We start from the raw sequence: 26,529 nt of genomic DNA, 5'->3' as shown, positions 1-26,529 counted from the left end.
CAGAGCATGGAGCAACAACCATTTACACTGATGTTGGGAATCACGTTCGGTGGAGCGCTATGAGAAGATGACTCTTTATTCACCAATATGGTTAGATGGTCAAATCCCCTTTATTTCCGTGATACAGTGACTTATATGCATTCTAGCAAGAGGCGTGCTCAGCTTAAGATTGGTTACAGTCAGAGGGTCCAGAGTTACATGTAAGGTGTGCATAGGTTAACTTATCACAACATTCTAAGGGTCAGCCTTCCAGACCACCCACTCCAGCCCCCTTGGTTATCTAGTCTCTGCCCACTGCAGCTGTGTGTGGGGTGCTCAGTTGTTTACATCTCGACTTCCTAGCCTCGCTGGGAACCAAGGACGTTCTCAGCGCAAGTTACCCATGTTTATGACTTTATGTCCTCGACTGGCGAGAAATTCTTCCACACACTGATTCCTACTCCACGTTCAAAGGCGCCACTGAGTGGATTTGCCAGTGGGAAGCGAATCAGTGGAAAGTTTCAAACGCAGAAGTTTGGAGGGCTGATGACTGGAAAAGGCTATTGGAGATAGGCCGATCCAGACCCCTTAAAGTAGGCTGGGTTAAAGGGCACTCCAAACAGCAAACTCCAGCTGCAACATGGTATGATCAGGTAGATTACCTAGCAAAAATAAACATGGTCAATGATGAAAAGGATGAGTGGTGGAGATTGGCTGAATGGCTACACATTAAAAGAGGCCATTCAGGAAAGGCAGACCTCTACTACGAATGTAGATCCAGAGGATGGCCAATTTCTATGACCACCTGTCAGGCAATCATTTCAGCTTGTCCACAGTGCACGATTAGGCTGAAAGCCAATCACCCCAACCTAGCACCAGCTCAACACATTAGAGAAGGTAAGAAGCTATGGTGCACGTGGCAAATTGACTATGTGGGTCCATTTAAACCCTCACATGGGAAGAGATACATACTGGTGGGGGTGGAAGTAATCTCCGGATTGGTCATGGCTACGGCCACTAATGCTGCCACAGGCACTCAGACTATTGAGGCCTTGAAGCAGTGGTTCAGTTTTTTACCAATGCCCCCCAAACAAACTTTCCCATCCGTGACAACCCCCACACCACCAGTCCGTGCCCTTATCTTCCTTCCCCAGTCTACTTCAAATTGATTTAACCTTTCCCAGCACCTCTCCCTCCACCTTCTCAACAGACAACTGAGAAGGAGGAGGTTCTGGTGGTGGATGAGGAGCAGGTGGCAGAATAGGGAAGAGATCCTCTACAGGATGAATGCCATTCACTACCACCACTGCCTGACTAGGAGCGTCCATCCTCACCACTGCCTCACCAGCCAGAGGAGGCGCTACCGTCAGGGTACCCTTGCAGCTCACCCTGCCACTTGAGCTCGTCACCAGAGCTGCCGCTGCGGCTAGTCCTGGCTGGCTACTCTGTGCAGAACCAGGCAGTGTGCTCGAGAAGCGGGGCAAACCCCCTCCCCCTCCCATGCTCGGTACCGCCAGTTCCGCCACTGTAAAGTTAAGACTGAGTCGCAGAGGGGGATGGGAATCCCCATCGCCGCTCTCCGCATCTTCCCCAGCAGGACACACTGCAAATGCAGGTTCTCCATCTACAGCCTCAGCCTGCCTGCACACACTGCCTGTGCTGGGACACCAAGGCATGGCCACTTCTTCCGCAGCCACCAGCTCATCCCCTGAATAGGGAGTGGCTGTGATCAACAAGAGGGTGGCCACCATGGCGATCAGCCCACCACGGAGGGCAGCGCTGCTTCTGCGTTGCACCATCTTCGAAATGCTGCCTGGATCTACACATCCAGGGGAGGCCACCGGCACGGCTGGAGCCACCTGCGTTTGCACCGCCCGCATTTCTACCTGCCGCGGATTCCCATAAAGAAGGGAAAACTTACACAGGTTTGCCTGCTCCGCTCTCCCCCACCCCTCCAGCTCACCCCGGGCAGGGCCGCTCGGCACCCTGCTGTGGGTCAGCTCGAGCCGTGGCCGCTTCAGGGGCGGGGGTCCCATAGAATCATCAACCCCCTCAGAAACTCGCTTCTCGACTCTTCCTTCTCCCCCCTCCACCACCCAGGAGGGGAGCTGCTCACTTCTCCAAGCCTTCCAACTCTCCATACCAGCTTCACTAAGAGGCACCATTTCCCCTAAGCTCTAATTCTGTATTTTTCTCCAATTCAGTCCATGCACAACCAACCATTTCTATTTCCCTGTACGGTCTACCAAAATTCTGTCCTGTTTTTTTTTAATGAGAGCTGACAGAGATTAAACTCTCAAATCAAATTGGAGAGAAAATACAGAATTATATTTAGAGAGAGAATACAGCGATAGACATTACAGAGCAATTACCATGGCAAGCCCCCTTGAAGTTTCCCCCATCCCCAAAAAAACTAAATCTACACTCCCCAGTGCTCCAATCCACCCCCCCCCAAAGCCTCCACCATCCAAGAGGCCCACCGCTCACATGTTTCCGATAAATTGGCTCCCGCCACACACTCAGGGAAGGAGGAGGAGGAGGAAAGGAGAGTGAACTGTCCTTGTTGTCAGTCTATAAAGAGATAGCAGAATTATAGGATTGAATAACAATCTTCTAGTCCCAAGAAATTTTTTTTAACCCTATTGCCTCAACCTGGGACATTGGTAAATAGTAGAGGTTCAGTAAACAGAGCAGGACCTGCACAATCAGATTTGGTCCAAACAGTAGACAGTGATAAAGTTCCTGTTGCATGTGAAAAGAATCTGTTAGGGAAAATTGTTTGGGTATTTTCTCCTTCAGGCCAAGGGAAACCTGTCCGAGGGGTGGTTTCTGCTGAAGGTCCTGGTCACACCTACTGGGTAATGCAGGAGAATGGTGAAATCCAGTGTATTCCACAGAGAAATCTAACCTTAGCTGAGAGAGTCTAAATTCAGAGTGTATAATACAAGCTGTTAGGAGTTTTCTGTTCTAGTTACCATTGGCGTCCGATGAAAGAATATTCAAGAGAATCTACGGTATGTGAGCACGAACCCAACGTCACCTGGGAGTCCCTGTTCTCGTCTCATCTGTGAGGAGGCAAACTGTTCTGAACTTTTGAATCACCTACATCTGAGATAGACGGAATGAAGTGTGAACTGAACTTGTAATATTCATTAGTGTAAATATTGGTTTAGATTAGATCAGATAGTTCTCAGCAATACTCTGAGTGAAGTAGGCAGAGGTGGATTGTGCTAGTTTGAAGCAGGTTAGAATGTTTTGTTGAGAAGAACTAGATTACAGGCTGTGAAAGGAAAACAATGGTGATGTCTACTTCGCTCACAGTCTTGCTGAGAAGTATAGGAACAAGAAATAAAAACACTAGATAATCACTCTCGCTTGGTCTGCTGGCTGAACTGCATCTGTCTAACCTCACTCTCCATTTTGGGCTAACCCACTTTGCTTCTTAACCTCTGGCCGAACCTCTATTCTTCCTTTGGACTGGGGTAAGGTTGAGAGGGGTAAGGGGAAGGTGAAGGGGTGGTTGAGAGCCCCTCCTGGGGACTCAGGTTTCTGGGAGGGGAGTTGCGTTTCTGTATTACCTTTTACCTTGTATATTTCTGTCTATAACTGTATATACTGTAAATAGCTGCTTGTATATCATAGAATCATAGAATCAACCAGGTTGGAAGAGACCTCCAAGATCATCGAGTCCAACCTATCACCCAGCCCTAGCCAGTCAACTAGACCATGTCACTGAGTGCCTCATCCAGTCTTTTCTTGAAGACCCCCAGGGACGGTGCCTCCACCACCTCCCTGGGCAGCCCATTCCAATGGGAAATCACTCTCTCTGTGAAAAACTTCTTCCTAACACCCAGCCTATACCTACCCTGGCACAACTTGAGACTGTGTCCCCTTGTTCTATTGCTGGTTACCTGGGAGAAGAGGCCAACCCCCACCTGGCTACAATGTCCCTTCAGGTAGTTGTAGACAGTAATAAGATCACCCCTGAGCCTCCTCTTCTCCAGGCTAAACAGGCCCAGTTCCCTCAACCTCTCCTCATAGGATTTGTGTTCCAGGCCCCTCACCAGCTTCGTTGCCCTTCTCTGGACATGTTCCAGCACCTCAACATCTTTCTTGAATTGAGGGGCCCAGAACTGGACACAGTACTCAAGGTGTGGCCTGACCAGTGCTGAGTACAGGGGAAGAATAACCTCCCTTGTCCTACTGGCCACACTGTTCCTGATGCAGGCCAGGATGCCATTGGCTCTCTTGGCCACCTGGGCACACTGCTGGCTCATCTTCAGCTTACTATCTATCAGTACCCCCAGGTCCCTTTCCTCCTGGCTGCTCTCCAGCCACTCAGTCCCCAGCCTATAGCGCTGCTTGGGGTTATTGTGGCCGAAGTGCAGAACCCTGCACTTGGCCTTGTTAAATCTCATCCCATTGGCCTCTGCCCACCCATCCAGCCTGTCCAGGTCCCTCTGCAGGGCTCTCCTACCTTCCAACACATCAACACCTGCTCCTAGCTTGGTGTCATCTGCAAACTTACTGATGCTGGACTCAATGCCCTCGTCCAGATCATCAATAAAGATATTGAACAGGACTGGGCCCAGCACTGATCCTTGGGGAACACCACTTGTGACTGGCTGCCAACTGGATGTGGCACCATTCACCACCACTCTCTGAGCTCTGCCATCCAGCCAGTTCTTGATCCAGCACAGAGTGAATCTGTCCAAACCATGAGCTGCCAGCTTGGCTAGGAGCTTCTTGTGGCAGACAGTGTCAAAGGCTTTGCTGAAGTCCAAGTAGACTACATCCACAGCCTTCCCCACATTCACCAGGCGGGTAACCTGATCATAAAAGGAGATCAGGTTGGTGAGGCAGGACCTGCCCTTCCTAAACCCATGCTGGCTGGGCCTGATCCCTTGGCTATCCTGTAGGTGCTTTGTGATGGCACCCAAGATGACCTGTTCCATGACCTTGCCTGGCACTGAGGTCAGGCTCACAGGTCTGTAGTTTTCTGGCTCCTCCTTACGACCCTTCTTGTGTATGGGAATCACATTGGCCAGCTTCCAGTCTTCAGGGACCTCTCCAGTGAGCCAGGACTGCTGATAAATAATGGAGAGTGGCTTGGCCAGCTCAGCTGCCAGCTCTCTCAGCACCCTAGGGTGGATCCCATCTGGTCCCATGGACTTGTGAGGATCCAAGTGACTTAGCAGATATTGTGCTAGCTGTAAATATAAGGTTCATTCAAATTTCCAGAGCTGGCTGAGTCTAGTCTGGGTGATTTCTAAAGTGTGGGGGTGTGAGGAACACCCAAATCATCACACCTAGGCAATGAGTATGTTTGTATTTGTTTTTGTGTTTTTTTACGCTCTTGTCCATTTGTGTTCACAGGCTTTTTAATGGAGACCAGCTTGTTATGACCACCCTGTTTTCTTAAAGTGAGCAGAAGTCTTGCTCAGATGGCAGAATTGTGGCAAGATTTTGAAAGGAGTACTGAAATGATGGTTGTGTGTGTATAGATTATAAGGCTTTGATCATGGTAAACGAATTTAGGTATTTTCATGAGTTTTCAGTGATTCTGGTTTAATGAATGGATAACAGAAAAATAGAGATCAGCTTAGCACCTGTTGTAAAGGCCAAGACCAGCACAGATGGCAATATGCTTGTTATCTTTTTGCAAGGGCCCTGCAAAAAGATGAGAAACACTGCCTTAAATTTTAAAAACAGATAAAGGATTGTGGGAAATAGGCCTAGTAGAATAGCCTGAAAGTCACATCTAGGGCATATCTTTGTATCATATTTAGGAATTAGTAGTTCTTAAGAACAATAAGCAGACGCAGCTCATCGTTAAGGAGTGTAATGAAGACATCAAGATTTCTGAGAATTATAGAGTGAGTCCAGAACAATGGGAGTCTGAGAAAGAATATTGGACAACTGATACACCTGTGAATCTACAACATCGATTGCTACACAGAGCCAATGAAGATGTGGCACCCATGTACTCTCCTGTGACTGTGATATTTGTGTGGACTCTTGATGTTTTGAACAAAATGGCTTACTCTCGCTTGCAGAAAAAGCTTTTAGGATTATTAACTAAGCCTGGCAAGCTTGACTTTTGTCTAAGCTTACAATCAACTACTACACCATTAGGTGGCTGGCTTGGGTCTTTACCCCTTGGTGCTTATGGAGCAATTGACATGATGTATCCAAAAAGAAAAATTGGCTCATTGTTAAGGAGTAAAAGGACCCCAAAAGCATTACCCCCAATGTATTTTTAATTTGTGGAGATAGAGCCTGTGGTCCCTGTTATTTAGGCAAACTTAGTTTGTTCGCCCCTCATCTGAGGGATTGGTTAAACATCCCCAAAATTAAAAAATATAGTAGAACTAAACACTCTCTTCGCCACCTTGCGAGTGACTGTAAAGATGATATAGAGCTATGGTCCTTTGTAGCAACAGTAGTTGCTTCATCTTTTGCACCAGGAGTTGCAGCCACACAGGCATTAAGGCAGCTAGAGAAACTAGCTTGTTGGCAAATCAAACAAGCTAATGTTACCACCGATATCCTGAAACAGTTATTATACGATCAGTATAGTCTTAGACATGCTTTGCTTCAAAATAGAGCTACTATTGATTTCCTTTTGCTTGCTCAGGGGCATGGTTGTGAGGACTTTGAAGGAATGTGTTGCTTTAACCTGTTATATCATAGTGAATCAATGCACAAGAAAATGGCATGGTTAAAGGAACATACTCATAAAAAATGTAAGGGATGATAATCCCTTTGATGGATGGTTAAGATCTCTGTTTGGAAATTTATCACCTTGGTTGATGGGCTTGATAAAGGAGGCCCTGAGGATTTTAGGTATATTAGTTTTAGTATTAATAGTATTAAGAATAGCTTTTGCTTGCATTATGAAAGGAGTTCGTGAAGTGACGTCCAAGGCCTTGATTGTACAAAAAGAAAAAGGGGAAATTTGTTGGGAACTGGCTGAAAAATAGGGGGCATGATCCCCTAGAAGCTTGTACAATCAAGCCTTGGATGTGAGGTCTGAGTATTGGAACTGCAGTAAACCACAGCGCTCTGTGTGAAGAAGCTCAGAGGAATTTGTCCTTGAGCCTTCTGATAATCAGCTTCTGTGGGACTGTGTCCAGAGTAGGAGGGAAATAGGAGGAATATGCAAATTTTAATGTCTAGGTGCACTAAATGCTTTTTCAGTGACCGCAAGGAGGGAGGATTATGCATATTCAAATATTTAGATGCGCCAAATGCTAGTGAACAGTACCACACTGCATGCTGTATGTGCTCACTTTTCTCAACCTAACTGGAAAGTATGTGCTTTGTAACTTGAAGCCTGATGCTCTCAATAAGGAACTGGATCGCCTTGCAAAGCTAGCTCATATTGAGTCATCTCTTGGCTTTCCCGACCCAGCAGAGCCCCCACCATGATCCCAAATAGCCTAGTGTTTTCACACACTAGGCAGAGGATTATTTTGCAAGCACCCCTCCGAGAAGCCGTAAACCTGGACGGAGGGACAATGAAGATAAAGATTCCAATCACAGGTCTAGACCTGAGAGATTGGAAAGAGACTGCCCGGGAATACTGTAAAGACCCAATAAACACAGTGAAGCATTTTAAATTTATAACCAAACAACATAACCCTGATTGGAGTGACATACAATTGTTATTAGATTGTCTGAAAGAAACTGAAAAACAGCTAGTTATAAAAACTGCAGGGGACCTTGCCAAGGAACACTATGATATAAAAGGAGATAACCATAGAGAATGGTTCCCTCTACTGGACCCTGAATGGGACCCAAATCGCGCCGTTGAAATGGAGAAATTACAGGCGTACCAAGAGTGGATATTCAAAGGGATGGAAAAGGCAATTCCGAGGACAATAAATTGGGCAATTTATATGCGGTTAGACAGGGTCCCTCTGAAACGCCATCTGAATTTCTAGATAGAATAAAAGATGAAATGTGTTGACACACCCCTCTAGACCCAAATGCAGAGGTAGGCACACAGCAGCTAATACTTCTCTTTTTAGGACTGTGAGAAATATATGTTTGATCCTATCAATTCGTGGCAAGAGGCCACAGATTTTGAATGGAGCTGCACTCCTCCTTGCACAACCACCACAAAAGTATACACTTGGCTTAAGATAACAGAGCAATAAATAATTAGAAACTAGAAAGGTTGGTGGAGGAGGGAGGCAGGTGGAAGAGACAGCCTTTGCGCATGAGCAAACCGAGGAAGAGTCATACAAAGGACACTACTAGTTTGGAGTTCATGGAAAGGACACTTGAGGAAGACCCCTTACTTCATCACTGAAGACCACCAGAGGGACCACCGGATAAAAAGAGACATGCGTGGAAGAGACACCTCCCATTCTTAGAACTGATAAGGAAAACCCAACCTTTTCTTAGAATTAGTAATGAACCTGTAATAGAATAGGATATAAAAAGAGAAAACTGAAAACAAAAGGTGTGCGTTAGGGTAGAGCAGAGTCTCCCCGCACACCCAGGCCTGTACATTGCTTGATACCTGCAACTCTATTAAAAGCCTTATTTTGCATGAACCTAAGTTTATGCCTGTTATTTATGGCAGGAAAATAACAAGGGGATATTAGATGTAAACTACAAAAATTAAGACCCCCTGAAAATAGAGATCCAGACAAATTATTAGAGGAAGCATAGAGAATATTTAGCAATCAAGAGGAAGGTTACAGGAATGCCCAAAAGAAGATATTAGTGGTTAGGGAAAGCGAGGATCGAACTCTGTCACGGAGGGAGTTTGTCTGGGTTATGGGGAAATGAAATACGAGGCCAAATTTGAAAGAGTTTGAAAGATTTAATATTATAAACACTAGGAATCCCCCTCCCCAAACTTATTTACAACTACCCCACTGTGATGGTTTGGGCATTAACCCGCCCCCCCACACTTTTGAATTTGCCCCAGCTAACTCAGACGGCCTCTGGGAATATAAATGAAGCTATTTATTTTACAGCAGCAAATATACAAGCAACTATTCACAATATATACAGTTATATACAGAAATATACAAAGGATAGACAATACAGAAGCACAACTCCCCTCCCAGAAACCTGAGTCCCCAGGAGGGGCTCTCAAACCACCCCAACACCTCCCCTTGCCCTCTCAACCTTACCCCAGTTCTCAGGAAGAAGAGAGGTGCAGCCAAGAGGTTAGGGAGCTAGGTTAGTGGCAGCAAAGTTAATGAGATGTGACTAGATCAAAGCCCAGAAGCAAAGTGAGAGACAAAATGGAGAATGTTTTACTTCTTCTTCCCAGAGTTCTCAGCGTGACTGTGAACGAAGAGACACAATTGTTTTTCATTTCACTGCCCATTATCTAGTTCTTTTACCAAAACATTCCAGCTTGCTTCAAACTAGCACAATCCACCCCTGTCTACTTCGCTCAGAGTATCGCTGAGAATTATCCGATCTAATCTAAACCAATATTTGTGGGAAGCTTTCTCATGCAACGAGGTATGGAATGTAAACATCAGGCCCTGTGATGGGAAGTGTCCTTGGAGCCTCACAGGCTCCCAGGGGCCTAGGCTGAGGACTATGAGCAACCCACGCACAGCTGTCAGGGGGTGGAAACTGCTGGCCCCAGGGGCGGACACAGCCCCAGGGGGCTGACCCTGGCCAGCCCCCCTGGGTGGTACTCACAGGTTGTTTACCACAGGTAACCTATCTCTGCCTTACACATAACTTGGGGCCAATCTGTACTGTCCACTTCTGCCAGCCCCAGGCTGGCTGGAAACACCTCCTCTGAGCACTATATAAGACACTGCACTACCCTAATAAAATTTTACTGATGCACAGATGCCTAGAAGCTGCTGTCTCGAGTCGTCAGTACCCCGATCTCGCCTCTCGCCAGCCTCCGTACCCCAATAAATATTTACAATAAAACAATATATACAAGTTCAGTTCACACTTCAATCAGATATAGGTGATTCAAAAGCCCAGAACAGGGACTCCCAGGTGACATTAGGTTCGTGCTCATGTACTGTAGATTCTCTTGGAGATTCTTCCAGTGTTGGACGCTGATGGTACCTAGAACAGAAAACTCCTTGTATTATACACTCTGAATTTAAACTCTCTCAGCTAAGGTTAGATTTCTCTGTGGAATACACTGAATTTCACCATTCTCCTGCATTACTCAGTATGTATGACCAGGACCTTCAGCAGACACCACCCCTCGGACAGGTTTCTCTTTGCCCGAAGGAGAAAATACCCAAAAAGTTTTCCCTAACAGATTCCTTTGACGTACAACAGGAACTTTATCACCGTCTACTGTTTGGACCAAATCTGATTGTGCAGGTCCTGCTCTGTTTACTGAACCTCTACTATTTACCAACCAGGTAGCTTGTGCTAAATGTTTGTCCCAGTTTTTCAGAGTTCCACCCCCCATGGCTTTTAGGGTGGTTTTCAGCAAACCGTTGTAGCGTTCAATCTTCCCTGAAGCTGGTGCATAGTAGGGTATGTGATAGATCCATTCAATACCATGCTCTTTGGCCCAGTTTTTCACAAGATTGTTCTTGAAATGAGTGCCATTGTCTGACTCAATTCTCTCTGGAGTTCCATGTCTCCACATGATCTGTCTCTCCAAACCAAGAATGGTGTTGCGTGCAGTTGCATGTGGAACTGGATAGGCTTCCAGCCATCCAGTGCTGGCCTCTACCATCGTCAGCACATACTGCTTGCCAGAACGAGATCGAGGTAAAGTGATGTAGTCAATCTGCCAGGCTTCACCATATTTCTACTTTGACCATCGCTCACCATACCATAAGGGCTTGATTCGCTTAGCCTGCTTAATAGCAGCACAAATGTCACAGTCATGGATGACTTGGGAGATAGCGTCCATGGACAAGCCAATTGACCTATTGCGAGCGAATCAGTATGTTCTGTGATGGTTTGGGGGTTACCCCGCCCCTCCCACACTTTTGAATTTGCCCCAGCTAACTCAGACGGACCCTGGGAATATAGATGAAGCAATTTATTTACAGCTAGCAGAATTTACAAGCAGCTATTTACAATATATACAGTTATATACAATTATATACAGAAATATACAAAGGATAAAGGATAAACAATACAAAAGCACAACTCCCCTCCCAGAAACCTGAGTCCCCAGGAGGGGCTCTCAAACCACCCCAACACCTCCCCCGACCCACTCAACCTTACCCCAGTTCTCAGGAAGAAAAGAGGTGCAGCCAAGAGGTTAGGGAGCAAGGTTAGTGGGAGCAGGGTTAATGAGATGTGACCAGGTCCAGGGCAAAAGCAAGAGTGAGAAACAAAATGGAGAAAAAAGTCTTTCTTCTTCCCAGAGTTCTCAGCGAGACTGTGAGAGAAGTTGACATCAATTGTTTTTCATTTCACTGCCTGTTATCTAGTTCTTTTACCAAAACATTCTAGCTTGCTTCAAACTAGCACATGTTCCATCTCTGCCTTGATGTCCAGATGAGTCATGGGCCCACCGAGCTAAAAACAGCTCACCTCGGTGTTTCCAATCAAGGTCAATGTCAAGATCAGAATTGGTATCAACTTGAGCAATCTTAGCAGCTTGGTCTGCCTTCTGGTTATGTTGATGTTCTTCAGTAGATCTGCTCTTAGGCATGTCTGCGTCTACGTGCCGCACCTTCACTGGAGTTCTCTCCATCCGTGCATCAATGTCCTGCCATAGATCAGCACACCAAATAGGCTTACCTTTCCTCTGCCAACCATTCTTCTTCCAGTCCTTCCTCAGTGTGCAGGTAAAGGATAGGCCAATTCTCACGTTCAGACACATGAAGAGCAAGTTGAATTGCTTTTACCTCAGTAAACTGACTGGATTCTTCTTCTCCATCTCTGGCTTCGGTAACTCTCCCGGTTGGACTCCAAACTACTGACTTCCATCTTCGCTTGTTCTCAACAAGACGACAGGAACCATCTGTGAACAGAGCATAGTTCTTTTCCTGATCAGAGAGATCACCATAGGGAGGAGCTTCCTCAGCACGAGTTATTTTCTCCTCTGGAGGTTTGGTACAGTCTGTGCCTTCCAGAGAGTTGGTGATCACCTCCACCAGACCAGGTCGATCAAGATTCCCCATTCGTGCTCGTTGGGTTATCAAAGCCATCCATTTAGACCAGGTTGCATCTGTGGCATGATGTGCTGATGAACCTTTGCCTTTGAACATCCAGTTTAGAACTGGCAGTCTAAGAGCTAAAAGCAATTGTGACTCAGTTCCAATCACTTCAGAAGCTGCTTTCACTCCTTCATAAGCTGCTAGTATCTCTTTCTCTGTTGCGGTATAATTCGTCTCTGAACCTCTGTAACAACATCCCCAGAAACCAAGACGACAACCACGTGTCTCATTTGGAACTCTCTGCCAAAGGCTCCAAGTTGGACCATTGTCACTGGCAGCCATGTACAGAATGTTTTTAATGTCCGGACCAGATCTCACAGGTCCCAAGCCCACTGCATGGACTACTTCTCATTTGATCTGATCAAAGGCTGCTTGTTGTTCAAGACCCCATTCGAAATTGTTTTTCTTACGAGTCACATCATGCAGAGGTTTGACAATCTGACTGAAACCAGGAATGTGTAGTCTCCAAAATCCCACTACACCAAGAAAAGTAAGTGTGTCCTTTTTACTAGTGGGAATTGCCATAGTAGAGACTTTGTCAATCACATCCTGAGGAATGTAACGGCGACCATCCTGCCACCGCACTCCCAGAAACTGAATTTCTTTGGCAGATCCTTTGATCTTGTCACTCTTTATGGCAAAACCTGCTTGCAACAGAATGTCAATGATTTTGTTACCTTTCTCAAAGACTTCCTCAGCAGTTTGGCCCCACACAATGATGTCGTCGATGTACTGGATGTGCTCTGGAGCTTTACCTTTCTCCAGTGCATTGTGGATGACTGAGTGACAGATGGTTGAGCTGTGTTTCCACCCCTGAGGCAAACGGTTGAACTGGTACTGGATTCCTCTCCAGGTGAATGCAAACTGAGGCCTGCACTCCTTTGCTATGGGAATAGAGAAGAAAGCATTAGCAATGTCTATGGTTGCATACCATTTAGCCTTCTTCGATTCCAGCTCGTACTGGAGTTCCAGCATGTCCGGCACAGCTGCACTCATGGGTGGCGTCACCTCGTTGAGGGCATGAAAATCAACTGTGAGTCTCCAGTCACCATTAGCTTTGCGCACAGGCCAGATGGGACTGTTGAAAGGTGAATGAGCTTTCTCGATGACAGCCTGACTCTCCAGTTGACGAATCCGCTGATGAATGGGCAACAAAGAGTCACTGTTAGTTCTGTACTGCCTGTGGTGAACAGTTTGAGTTGCAATTGGCACTTACAAATCCTCTATGTCATGATGTCCCACTACTGCAGATTCATCTGAAAGTTCAGGTCTAATGGACAATTTCAATTTACCGTCCTCAATCTCTACAGATGTTATACCAAAAGCCCATTTGTGACCTTTAGGATCTTTGAAACAACTTTGTCTCAAAAAGTCAATTCCCAGAATGCAAGGCGCATCAGGACCAGTTACAATAGTATGTGTCTTCCACTCTTTACCAGTTAAACTGATCTCAGCCTGTATCTTAGTTAACTCTTGAGATCCACCAGTGATTCCAAAGATAGATATGGACTCTGTCCCTTTGCAATTGGATGGCAACAAAGTACACTGAGCACCTGTATCAACTAAAGCCCTGTATTGCCCAACTTTTGAACTGCCAGGCCACCTAATGAATACATTCCAATAGATTCGGTTCTCTCCATTATCCCTTTCCTCCTCCTGGCTGGAGGCAGGGCACCCCTAATGCTGAACATGGCATGTAGGGTGTACACAGTGATTGGTGGTGTTGTGAGAGGAATTGCAATTGTTGGAACAATTGCAGTTGCTCTCAGGAGCTGAAGAAGTGACAGCTACTTTCCTGGCATTTCTGCCTCTGTTTCTGCCACTCTGCAGTTCCCTGACTCTCTTTGAAAGAGCTGAAGTAGGTTTACCATCCCATTTGTTCATGTTCTCCCCGTATGTGTCATGCAGAAGTATCCACAGTGACGCACGTGATTGCTGACGTCTGGGTGGAATTTGTCACCTCCTGGGCTGGAATTGCCTTGCAGGAGGTGGGAGTCTATTCCTGACTGCAGAAACATGCACCCATTCAGATGATGCAGGAATGGCATCCTTTACCAGATTGGAAATTGAGGTTTTAAGATCCTCCTTCAGTTCTTTCATGGTCTCTTTAATCTCTGTGGTCATAGTTTGTATGGCAGAGACTAGGCCAGAATGTGACAAGCTGTCCTCTATCTGCCTGAGCTGATCAGCGAATTCACCAACAGCGAAAGATGTTCCATTATCACGCCTTGCTAGAAACTTGCTGGCCAAGATGTTAGCATAGGATGAAGGAGCAAGCTTAATAAACTTCTTCATGAGACCTGTTCCCAAAGGAATATCATCAGGCTCATGAGTGCCATGATCTCCATAAAGCACTTCCTTCACAGCAAACTCCTTCAGAAGCTTAATTCCCTGCTCAATGGTGTTCCACTTCTTGGCAGCCCATGGCAAATCATCTCAGGAAGGATATCTCATAGCCACAGACAAAAGAAGGCGTGGTCCAAAGATCTCAGGTCCAGCCAGCATGGGTTTAGGAAGGGCAGATCCTGCCTTTCTAACCTGATCTCCTTCTATGATCAGGTGACCTGCTTGGTGGATGTGGGGAGGCCTGTGGATGTGGTCTATCTGGACTTCAGCAAGGCCTTTGACACTGTCCCCCACAGCAAACTGCTGGCTAAGCTGTCAGCCCGCGGCTTGGATGGTAACACTCTGTGCTGGGTTAGGAACTGGCTGGAGGGCCGGACCCAGAGAGTGGTGGTGAATGGTGCCACATCCAGCTGGCGGCCAGTCACTAGTGGTGTCCCTCAGGGATCAGTGCTGGGCCCCATCCTCTTTAACATCTTCATAGATGATCTGGATGAGGGCATCGAGTCAGTCATCAGCAAGTTTCCAGATGACACTAAGCTGGGGGCAGATGTGACTGAGTCGGAAGGCAGAAGGGCTCTGCAGCGGGACCTTGACCGCCTGGACAGATGGGCAGAGGCCAATGGGATGGGGTTCAATAGCTCCAAGTGCAGGGTGCTGCACTTTGGCCACAACAACCCCATGCAGAGATACAGGCTGGGGTCGGAGTGGCTGGAGAGCAGCCAGACAGAGAGGGATCTGGGGGTACTGATTGATACCCGCCTGAACATGAGCCAGCAGTGTGCCCAGGTGGCCAAGAGAGCCAGTGACATCCTGGCCTGCATCAGGAATGGTGTGGTCAGCAGGAGCAGGGAGGTCATTCTGCCCCTGTACTCTGCACTGGTTAGACCACACCTCGAGTACTGTGTTCAGTTCTGGGCCCCCCAGTTTAGGAAGGACACTGAGATGCTTGAGCGTGTCCAGAGAAGGGCGACGAGGCTGGTGAGAGGCCTCGAGCACAAGCCCTACGAGGAGAGGCTGAGGGAGCTGGGGTTGTTTAGCCTGGAGAAGAGGAGGCTCAGGGGTGACCTTATTGCTGTCTACAACTACCTGAAGGGTGGTTGTGGCCAGGAGGAGGTTGCTCTCTTCTCTCAGGTGGCCAGCTCCAGAACAAGAGGACACAGCCTCAGGCTGCGCCAGGGGAAATTTCGGCTCGAGGTGAGGAGAAAGTTCTTCACTGAGAGAGTCATTGGGCACTGGAATGGGCTGCCTGGGGAGGTGGTGGAGTCGTCGTCCCTGGGGCAGTTCAAGGCAAGGTTGGATGTGGCACTTGGTGCCATGGTCTAGCCTTGGGCACTGTGGTAAAGGGTTGGACTTGATGATCTGTGAGGTCTCTTCCAACCTTGGTGATACTGTGATACTGTCCACAAGCTAACCCTACCAAGAGGACTTGCTAGGTATTTGTCCACTCCACTCTCCTTGGTGAGTGGTCCCAGCTGCTTGGCAGACTTGTCTCTTACCTGCAGGGCATTAGCACCAATGCCACGACATCTCACTAGCCAGCTTAGGTTTGGTTCACCTGATTCCCTTGCATATTCCTTTCTAACTTCCCTGACTTCTCTGAGTGGATCATTGGAGTCCTGGATGTCATCCTCGTCCTCTTCCTCCTGTTGATCTGGTGGTACCGGGCCTAACAGAACCTTCCTCATAGCACTCCTAAACTCATTGGAACCATCCTCTCTCTTGGCAGCTAACCTCACAGTGCTCTTCTCATTTGAGTATTGATGTCTCAGCACATTTGCGAGGTCTCGCAGACTAACTACCTCCTCTTCCTCCTCTTGCTGATCACCAAAAGTCCCCTCTCTAACATCCTCCTGTGAACCACACTTTGTCTTAGTTTTTGCCTTAGCAGGTGCCAGAAGGGCCTGAACAGGAACAGACTTTTACATGTCTGCTGGAGGGTTTGAATCATTAGGGGTCTGACCTGGAGCTTGTGCGTTCAAATCTGCCTTACTTTTAACAGGGCTCTGATTCTGGTCTGCTGGCTGGGGATTCGAATTGGCTGAACTGGTGTCATTAGGATTTGGATTGACTAGGCTAGCATTACCAGCATTAGTGGGATTATTTGCCTGTCCTCCTGGGATGCCTGCCAACCCTGACGTGTTATCATTGTTGCTAGGAACATTCTGATTTTGGGTACCTGCCTATGCTCCTGGGACTAGGAGCAGGTGTTGATCTGTTGGAAGGTAGGAAAGCCCTGCAGAGGGACCTGGACAGGCTGGATGGGTGGGCAGAGGCCAATGGGATGAGATTTAACAAGGCCAAGTGCAGGGTTCTGCACTTTGGCCACAACAACCCCAAGCAGCGCTACAGGCTGGGGACAGAGTGGCTGGAGAGCAGCCAGGAGGAAAGGGACCTGGGGGTACTGATAGATAGTAAGCTGAAGATGAGCCAGCAGTGTGCCCAGGTGGCCAAGAGAGCAAATGGCATCCTGGCCTGCATCAGGAACAGTGTGGCCAGTAGGACAAGGGAGGTTATTCTTCCCCTGTACTCAGCACTGGTCAGGCCACACCTTGAGTACTGTGTCCAGTTCTGGGCCCCTCAATTCAAGAAAGATGTTGAGGTGCTGGAACATGTCCAGAGAAGGGCAACAAAGCTGGTGAGGGGCCTGGAGCACAAATCCTATGAGGAGAGGTTGAGGGAGCTGGGCCTCTTTAGCCTGGAGAAGAGGAGGCTCAGGGGTGATCTTATTACTGTCTACAACTACCTGAAGGGGCATTGTAGCCAGGTGGGGGGTGGCCTCTTCTCCCAGGCAACCAGCAATAGAACAAGGGGACACAGTCTCAAGTTGTGCCAGGGTAGGTATAGGCTGGATATTAGGAAGAAGTTCTTCACAGAGAGAGTGATTTCCCATTGGAATGGGCTGCCCAGGGAGGTGGTGGAGGCACCGTCCCTGGGGGTCTTCAAGAAAAGACTGGATGAGGCACTTAGTGCCATGGTCTAGTTGACTGGATAGTGCTGGGGGATAGGTTGGACTGGATGATCTTGGAGGTCTCTTCCAACCTGGTTGATTCTATGATTCTATGATTCTATGACTCCTGCCAAACTCTGCCCGTTGTTATTGTTATCCCTATTATTTATATTACCGGCAGGAACATTGGCCATGTTCCCAGAAACTGGAGAAGGAGGGGCAGAGGCTGGCAGGGGGGAAGCGGATAACTGTGTTCCCTTGTTCTGCTGTGAAAGAGACTGCTTCTGAGACACAGAATTTTTCCTAATTCTTACAGAAGCTGGTTTTGAATTTTTCACAAATAATGCCAAAATTAATATGAATATTAATCCCATGAGACATACATTAAAAATTGAGAGAATTAGAACAGTTTTGCACGAGCAATTTCCTAGACAAACCTCTGGAATCCCAGTCTTAGGCTGAATTATTCACATCAAAGACGTAGATAAAGCAGAATTTTGATTGATTGTAACATTATTGATAAATGCTCCTGTAATATTACTGGTAAGGTTTTCAGAGACATTAAAACCAGCATAACCAAGGATAAAATCACCCCAGCTCCAAAAAATGCTTGAAAGCTTAGCTTTGACCTTCTTAAAAACTACATGAAGCAAGAAATAACCAATTTGATCTTTGATCCAATTGTACACAAAAAAACAGAAAACAGGCCACACAATAATCCCCACCAAGTACAATAGCTGCTTTATTAGCTTCATCTTAATTCCCAGAGCCAATGAATAGTCACTCAAGTAAATTTAGCCCCACGTTGGGAAAGCCAATTAAAAAATGTGATGGTTTGGGCATTAAGCCGCCCCCCCACACTTTTGAATTTGCCCCAGCTAACTCAGACGGCCTCTGGGAATATAAATGAAGCTATTTATTTTACAGCAGCAAATATACAAGCAGCTATTCACAATATATACAGTTATATACAGAAATATACAAAGGATAGACAATACAGAAGCACAACTCCCCTCCCAGAAACCTGAGTCCCCAGGAGGGGCTCTCAAACCACCCCAACACCTCCCCTTGCCCTCTCAACCTTACCCCAGTTCTCAGGAAGAAGAGAGGTGCAGCCAAGAGGTTAGGGAGCAAGGTTAGTGGCAACAAGGTTAATGAGATGTGACTAGGTCAAAGCCCAGAAGCAAAGTGAGAGACAAAATGGAGAATGTTTTACTTCTTCTTCCCAGAGTTCTCAGCATGACTGTGAGCAAAGAGACACAATTGTTTTCATTTCACTGCCCATTATCTAGTTCTTTTACCAAAACATTCTAGCTTGCTTCAAACTAGCACACCCACGTAAGTTCTTTATATGCGGTTGCGAATTAAATTACAGAATTGTCGGGGTACGGAGGCTGGCGAGAGGCGAGATCGGGGTACTGACGACTCGAGACAGCAGCTTCTAGGCATCTGTGCATCAGTACATCAGTACAACTTTATTAGGGTAGTGCAGTGTCTTATATAGTGCTCAGAGGAGGTGTTTCCAGCCAGCCTGGGGCTGGCAGAAGTGGACAGTACAGATTGGCCCCAAGTTATGTGTAAGGCAGAGATAGGTTACCTGTGGTAAACAACCTGTGAGCACCAACCAGGAGGGCTGGCCAGGGTCAGCCCCTCTTGGGGCTGCGTCCGCCCCGGGGGCCGGCAGATTCCACCCCCTGACAGCTGTGTGTGGGTTGCTCATGGTTGCCAGCTTAGGCCCCTGGGAATCAGTAAGACCCAAGGACACTTCCCATCACAGGGCCTGATGTTTACATTTCATGCTCCGCTGCAGGAGAAAGCTTCCCACACAGAATGACTATGTATAAGAAATTAGGAATTTAGCAACATTTTGAAAGAATTTAGGAAGAGAGTCTGTGGCATGAGAGAGTTCCACTGGAAGGCTTTAGATCAAGTTTTCTCAGTTACTCACTGTCCGAATTCAGTTCTGAAAGTCCTAAATATCGTGGATTGGGGCACGCTGTCCGAGCTTCCGTGGGTCTGAGCCAAGATGGGTGCTGGCGTCCGTCCGGAGGCTGGCGCAGATCGAAGCGCTGAAGAGTTGGTTCTGTAACCGTGCCGTCCCGAGCCGTGCTGCGTGTGTGTGTGTGTGTGTGTGTGTGAGAGCGAGCGAGCAGTGCAAGCAAGGAAGGTGCTTTTTTAAGGCAATGTAGTGTCCTTTATAGTGTTTCAGAGGAGGTGTATCCAGCCAGACTGATGCTAGAACATGTGGACATTACAGATTGGCTCAAAATTATGTGTAAGACAGAGATAGGCTATTTTTCACCAAAAACAACCTGTGATTCCACCCCCAGGAGCTGGTAAGGGTCAACCCCCAGCAGGTGTGCGTAGGGTGCTCATAGTGTCTCAGACCCAAGGTCTTTTTCCCAAAACAATGGCTCATGTTTACAGCTTATGCCCCTCTGGGGGAGAAATCTTCCCACAGCTAGGAACGGCGGTTCAGTCAGTTCCCAGGCAGATGGGTGATCGGGGGGGGAGCAAGGTTTCATTTCCGCGATTGATGGTCCTGTGAGTCACAATTCTGTCCAAATATGAGGGCTTTGCAACAGGCCAACACAGTCATTTTAAGGCCTGTGCAACCCTTCACCAAAAACTCTAAGAACTAAGGCAAAATGCAGACTAACAGCCCTAGGTAGAAATCAATGCACAATATGTAGAAAGGTCAGACACTGGAAAAACAAATGCCCTAAGCGACAACATCAAGGAGACTACAGATGGAGCAATAGTCAAGGGAAAACGATATCCCACATCACAGTATCACAGTATCACAGTATCACCAAGGTTGGAAGAGACCTCACAGATCATCAAGTCCAACCCTTTACCACAGTGCCCAAGGCTAGACCATGGCACCAAGTGCCACATCCAACCTTGCCTTGAACTGCCCCAGGGACGACGACTCCACCACCTCCCCAGGCAGCCCATTCCAGTGCCCAATGACTCTCTCAGTGAAGAACTTTCTCCTCACCTCGAGCCGAAATTTCCCCTGGCGCAGCCTGAGGCTGTGTCCTCTTGTTCTGGAGTTGGCCACCTGAGAGAAGAGAGCAACCTCCTCCTGGCCACAACCACCCTTCAGGTAGTTGTAGACAGCAATAAGGTCACCCCTGAGCCTCCTCTTCTCCAGGCTAAACAACCCCAGCTCCCTAAGCCTCTCCTCGTAGGGCTTGTGCTCGAGGCCTCTCACCAGCCTCGTCGCCCTTCTCTGGACACGCTCAAGCATCTCAGTGTCCTTCCTAAACTGGGGGGCCCAGAACTGAACGCAGTACTCGAGGTGTGGTCTGACCAGTGCAGAGTACAGGGGCAGAATGACCTCCCTGCTCCTGCTGACCACACCATTCCTGATGCAGGCCAGGATGCCACTGGCTCTCTTGGCCACCTGGGCACACTGCTGGCTCATGTTCAGGCGGGTATTAATCAGTACCCCCAGATCCCTCTCTGTCTGGCTGCTCTCCAGCCACTCCGACCCCAGCCTGTATCTCTGCATGGGATTGTTGTGGCCAAAGTGCAGCACCCTGCACTTTGAGCTATTGAACACCATCCCATTGGCCTCTGCCCATCTGTCCAGGCGGTCAAGGTCCCGCTGCAGAGCCCTTCTGCCTTCCAGCTCAGTCACATCTGCCCCCAGCTTAGTGTCATCTGCAAACTTGCTGATGACTGACTCCATGCCCTCATCCAGATCATCTATGAAGATGTTAAAGAGGATGGGGCCCAGCACTGATCCCTGAGGGACACCACTAGTGACTGGCCGCCAGCTGGATGTGGCGCCATTCACCACCACTCTCTGGGTCCGGCCCTCCAGCCAGTTCCTAACCCAGCACAGAGTGTTACCATCCAAGCCGCGGGCTGACAGCTTAGCCAGCAGTTTGCTGTGGGGGACAGTGTCAAAGGCCTTGCTGAAGTCCAGATAGACCACATCCACAGGCCTCCCCACATCCACCAAGCGGGTCACCTGATCATAGAAGGAGATCAGGTTAGAAAGGCAGGATCTGCCCTTCCTAAACCCATGCTGGCTGGACCTGAGATCTTTGCCATCCCTCAGGTGCGCAGTTATTGGCCCCAAGAGAACCTGCTCCATCAGTTTCCCTGGCACTGAGGTCAGGCTGACAGGTCTGTAGTTCCCAGGTTCCTCCATCCGACCCTTTTTGTGGATGGGGACCACGTTGGCCATTTTCCAGTCTCCTGGGACCTCTCCGGTGAGCCAGGACTGCTGGAAAATGATGGAGAGTGGCTTGGCCAGCTCAGCTGCCAGCTCTCTCAGCAACCTGGGATGGATCCCATCTGGTCCCATGGACTTGTGGGTGTCCAGATGGCTCAGCAGGTCCTGAACTAATTCCTCATGAATTTCCAGGGGAACACACTGCTCCCCGACCCCATCCCCCAGTTTAAGAGGCCATTTGCCTCCTCCTCCTCTCTCCTTACTGTTGAAAACTGAGGCGAAGAAGGCATTCAGGACCTCTGCCTTTGCTTCATCATCAGTTATAGTGTTCCCCTCCTGGTCCAGTAAGCAGTGGAGGGTCTTCTTGCCCTTCCTTTTAGCATTGATAAACTTATAAAAGTGTTTTTTGTTAACTTTCACGGAAGTGGCCAGCCTAAGTTCTAGCTGAGCCTTAGCCTCTCTAATTTTTCTCCTACATAGTCTGGCTACCTCCTTAAACACATCAGGAGAAGCCTTCCCCTCCTTCCAGAGGCGATACACCCTCTTTTTCTCCCCCACTGCCTTCAGGAGCTCTTTGCTCATCCAGGCTGGTCGCCTCCCCCTGCGGCTCATCTTTCGGCACGTGGGATCTGCCAGTTCCTGTGCCTTCAAGAGCTCCTGTTTAAAGTAAGTCCAACCATCCTGGACCCCTTTGTTCTCAAGAACTGCTGCCCAGGGGACATTGGAAATAAGTTCCTTGAGCAAATTGAAGTTTGCCCTCCTAAAGTCCAAGGTGTAGGTTTTGTTGAAGTGCCTCCCTACCTCCCTGTATATTGAAAACTCCACTAACTCGTGATCGCTACACCCCAGGCAGCCTCCCACTATCACATCTCCTACCAGCCCTTCTCTGTTGGAGAGCAGCAGGTCAAGCTGAGCTTGACCCCTAGTAGGCTCGTTTAACAGTTGGGTCATGAAGCTGTCCTCCATGCACTCCAGAAATCTCCTGGACTGCCTCCTCTCTGCTGAATTAAGTTCCCAGCAGATATCTGGCAGGTTAAAGTCACCCACAAGGACAAGATCTGAAGATCTTGAGACAGCCTCCAACTGTTTGTAAAATATCTCATCTGTTCCCTCATCCTGGTTGGGTGGTCTGTAACAGACTCCAACCAGGATGTCAGATTTATTAGTCCTACCTCTGATTTTAATCCACAAGGTCTCTACCCCTTCATCCCTCACTTCAAGCTCAATGGCATGGAGTGACTCCCTAATATACAGGGCCACCCCTCCTCCTCTTCTCCCTTGCCTATCTCTCCTGAAAAGGTTATATCCCTCCAGTATAACAGCCCAGTCATGCCTGTCGTCCCACCAAGTTTCTGAAATGGCAACTACATCGTAGTCCCCCTGGTGGACCAGGACTTCCAATTCCTCCTGTTTGTTACCCAAGCTGCGTGCATTGGTGTAGATACACTTCAGCTGGGCTCTCGATTTAATTGTCCTTAGTTTCCTTCCATCTCTCTCCTTCTCAGAGAGAGTAATTTCCTCACCCACCCCCTTCAGACCTAGTTTAAAGCCCGCCTAATGAGCCCTGCCAACTCCATTGCCAGGACTCTCCTGCCCTTCCTAGATAACTGCACCCCATCACAAGCCAGCAGGTCCGGTGCAGTAAAAGTTCCCCCATGGTCAAAGAACCCAAAACGCCGCCGCTCGCACCATCCCTTCAGCCATTTGTTGATATCGTAGGTTCTGCTATTCCTCTCTGTGAACTCCCTTGCCACAGAGGGAACTGAGCAGAACACCACCTGCGCTCCCGCCCCATCTATCAATTTCCCCAGGGCTTTAAATTCCTTTTTAATTGCCCTGGTCCCCTTTCCCCACATAGAAGGGGAAAAATTACTAACTGACCTGTTGGTAAGGATGGACAAGGAGAAGAGGAATTTTTAATAGATACGGGGGCAACTGATTCAGTTCTAAATCAAGCTTTAATACCTTTGGAAAATTATGTTATGGTAAAAGGTGCAACTGGCCAGGCTGAAAAGGCTTATTTTTGTAAACCCTTTAAATACAAATTTGGAAAACAGGCAGGGATCCACAAATTCCTGTATATACCACACTCTCCAAAGGCCCTTTTGGGGAGAGACTTATTGGGACAATTGGAAGCAATAATCAAATTTAAACAAGGGGAAGTTACTCTGGAGGTAAATGATCACCAGTATGTACAGAGTATGAGTCTGTCTTTGCTAAGTGTTCCCACGGGAGGGGAAATTGATACGAAGATCACTGACCAAGTATATCCTGGAGTCTGGGAGACTAATACACCAGGATGTGCTAAAAATGCAGCACCAGTGAAGGTGACATTGAAAGAAGGACAAAGTGCAGCAAGGTTCAAACAATGCCTGCTGAAAAAGGAGGATAGAAGAGGAATTTGTCCACTTACAGAACAATTTATAGAACTAGGATTACTAAAGGAATGTGAGTCAGGGTTCAATACACCTATCCTCCCAGTGAGAAAGCCAGATGGATCCTGTAGAAGAGTTCAGGATTTGAGTGCCATCAATAAGACAACAGAAGATCTATATCTTTCATAGAGAACCTTTCATCGAATCAACCAAGTTGGAAGAGACCTCCAAGATCATCCAGTTCAACCTATCACCCAGCCCTATCCAGTCAAACAGACCATGGCACTAAGTGCCTCATCCAGTCTTTTCACAGTATCACAGTATCACAGTATCATCAGGGTTGGAAGAGACCTCACAGATCATCAAGTCCAACCCTTTACCACAGAGCTCAAGGCTAGACCATGGCACCAAGTGCCACGTCCAATCTTGCCTTGAACACCTCCAGGGATGGCAACTCCACCACCACCCTGGGCAGCCCATTCCAATGGCAAATCACTCTCTCTGTGAAGAACTTCCTCCTAACATCCAGCCTATACTTCCCCCAGCACAACTTGAGACTGTGTCCCTGTCGTGGAGGGCCTGCAGGCCCGAACAGAGGCTTCTTTATGCCTCTACATGCCTGGACATGTTTTTCTGCCAGGACCCCTGGTTGTAAACAAGTTGTGTAAGCCACACACACAGAGCTCGTGCCTCCCTGGGGCTAATCCATATGATCTCCATATTTGGGAAAGTCCAGGCAAGTAGCCTTCTGCCTATTATGGTAAGGTTTGGCTGACTGCCAACCTGATTGGTCACTTTAGTGGCCAAAGGGCCCATTAATCTCGGCCCACAGTCCATAAAGGTGGGTGCACAGGAGAACCACATGTTCAGTTCAGCTCAGCTCTCTGACCCTGCCTGCAGTGCAGCTCAGGTCTCTGACCCACCTGCAAGGATCAGACACAGTTCTGACCTTCACCTGAAGCGCTCAGCTGCTCATACTCACGCGTTCGGATGCCATTGCATAGCGCTGATGCTCCTCTGAGGCACAGACCTCATGCTTTGACTCAATCGCAGCTTACTTACCTGTGTACCTTAGATGCAGAGCTCATTTAAGCCTGCACATACATATAAAAGGAGCCGATAGCCTCCTAAACCAGCTGTGCATATCTGCAAGCTATATTGCTTTATCTACGGAGCTCAGACTCCCAGCAGCCTAGCACACTTTGCATGCCCACTGCTTATTGCCTGGAGAGAACCAGGAAGCAGACTTCTGGATTGTCTGCTAACACACACACACGGCCTGAACCTGTGAAGGAATCATGCCAGAGCCAGCATGGACATTCTTCTCCTGTTCCTGCAATCCTGCTATCTGATAATCCCTGGATGCAGTATCCAGAAGAAGACAGGAGCACCAGGCAGAGATCATCCCTTGCCAAGAGAACAAAGGTTAGAAAACCTAAGACCCAGAGACTGGGAAGATTTATCATTTTCCCCTCAAGCCGGGAAGATTCCAGCATCCAAGTCCACAGGCAGAGCCCCAGAAGTGTGGACAGTGGGCACAGGCTGTGACACAACCCTGGAGGGTGATTAATAATTGATAGCAACGCTTATAAGTAAAGCTTTAATACCTCTGTAATATAAGTTGCCTCTGCCTTAGAGCAGAAAGAGTTTCAGCCCCTCTGCTGGGCAAATAACATAAGCTCCCAAGCGGCATTAAGCCAAAGGGGAAACTCCTCTCTCTGTTTAATAGTTTGAATGTTTAATGTTTGCTAGTTAACCAAATCCCTGTATATATTCTGTCCTAAATTGTTTTCATAACTTTGCACAGAACTAAATTTTAATACACAGTGGTTGGGGGTGGCAAGAGTTCATAAATAATAATTTTAATAAATTATATTTTTATTTAAAATTTATATCGCCTCAAATTAATTTCTCACCTCCGCCAGATAGGCATAGGTATAGAAATCCCCCTCCGCAACATTTTGGCGCAGCGAGCAGGGTGCATAATGTTGAAAACATTTCCTAATTTAGGCTATAATATCACAGGACATGGTCTGGAATGGGCAGCAAAAAATTGTGGACAGCCTGAAGTCTTATTTCAAACGCTAGCAAGCAATGCTCAGGAAAACTGCACTTTAATCCTAGTCATGTGCTTAGCACAGACACTGACAGAGCTGAAAACTGCAGATGAAAATATTCTGAGCTTAGAGAGAGAGAATGAAAATTTGAAATTTCAAAATCAGAGGCTTTTTTATTTGATCTCTTTATGCCTGATAATAGAGGCGAAACCAAGTTCTATTCCCCCCCCCCATTCTCGCTAGCGGAGTGCAGAGGAATAGAGGTACTCAATCACCCATTAAGACAAACAATGCCTGACACAAAAGATGTGGCCGGGCAATCAGCCTTCTATAGAAATCCGAGGGCACAGTCATTGAGCTTCTATAGAAATCTGAGGCGAACCCCAGCCTCCTATTATTCAGGCTCAGCCCAAGCCAGGCAAAAGGTAAGCAGCCAGGCAGGGGACAGCCCCCAAATTCTAGTTGCCAGGGCAACCCCAGCCAAACACACGCCACGTCA

The 26,529-nt window shown here is 47.7% G+C and overlaps 1 protein-coding gene across 1 annotated transcript in view; it reads right to left on the bottom strand.

Moving 5' to 3' along the window:
• Positions 1-26,529, bottom strand: part of LOC135173800 (ras GTPase-activating protein 1-like) — a 253,143-nt gene that overhangs the window by 193,433 nt on the left and 33,181 nt on the right. The window lies entirely within an intron of this gene.

The sequence above is a fragment of the Pogoniulus pusillus genome, assembly GCF_015220805.1.
Source record: "Pogoniulus pusillus isolate bPogPus1 chromosome W unlocalized genomic scaffold, bPogPus1.pri SUPER_W_unloc_2, whole genome shotgun sequence".
In the NCBI taxonomy this organism is placed as follows: domain Eukaryota; kingdom Metazoa; phylum Chordata; class Aves; order Piciformes; family Lybiidae; genus Pogoniulus; species Pogoniulus pusillus.
This window is presented reverse-complemented; position numbering and strand designations above follow the sequence as displayed.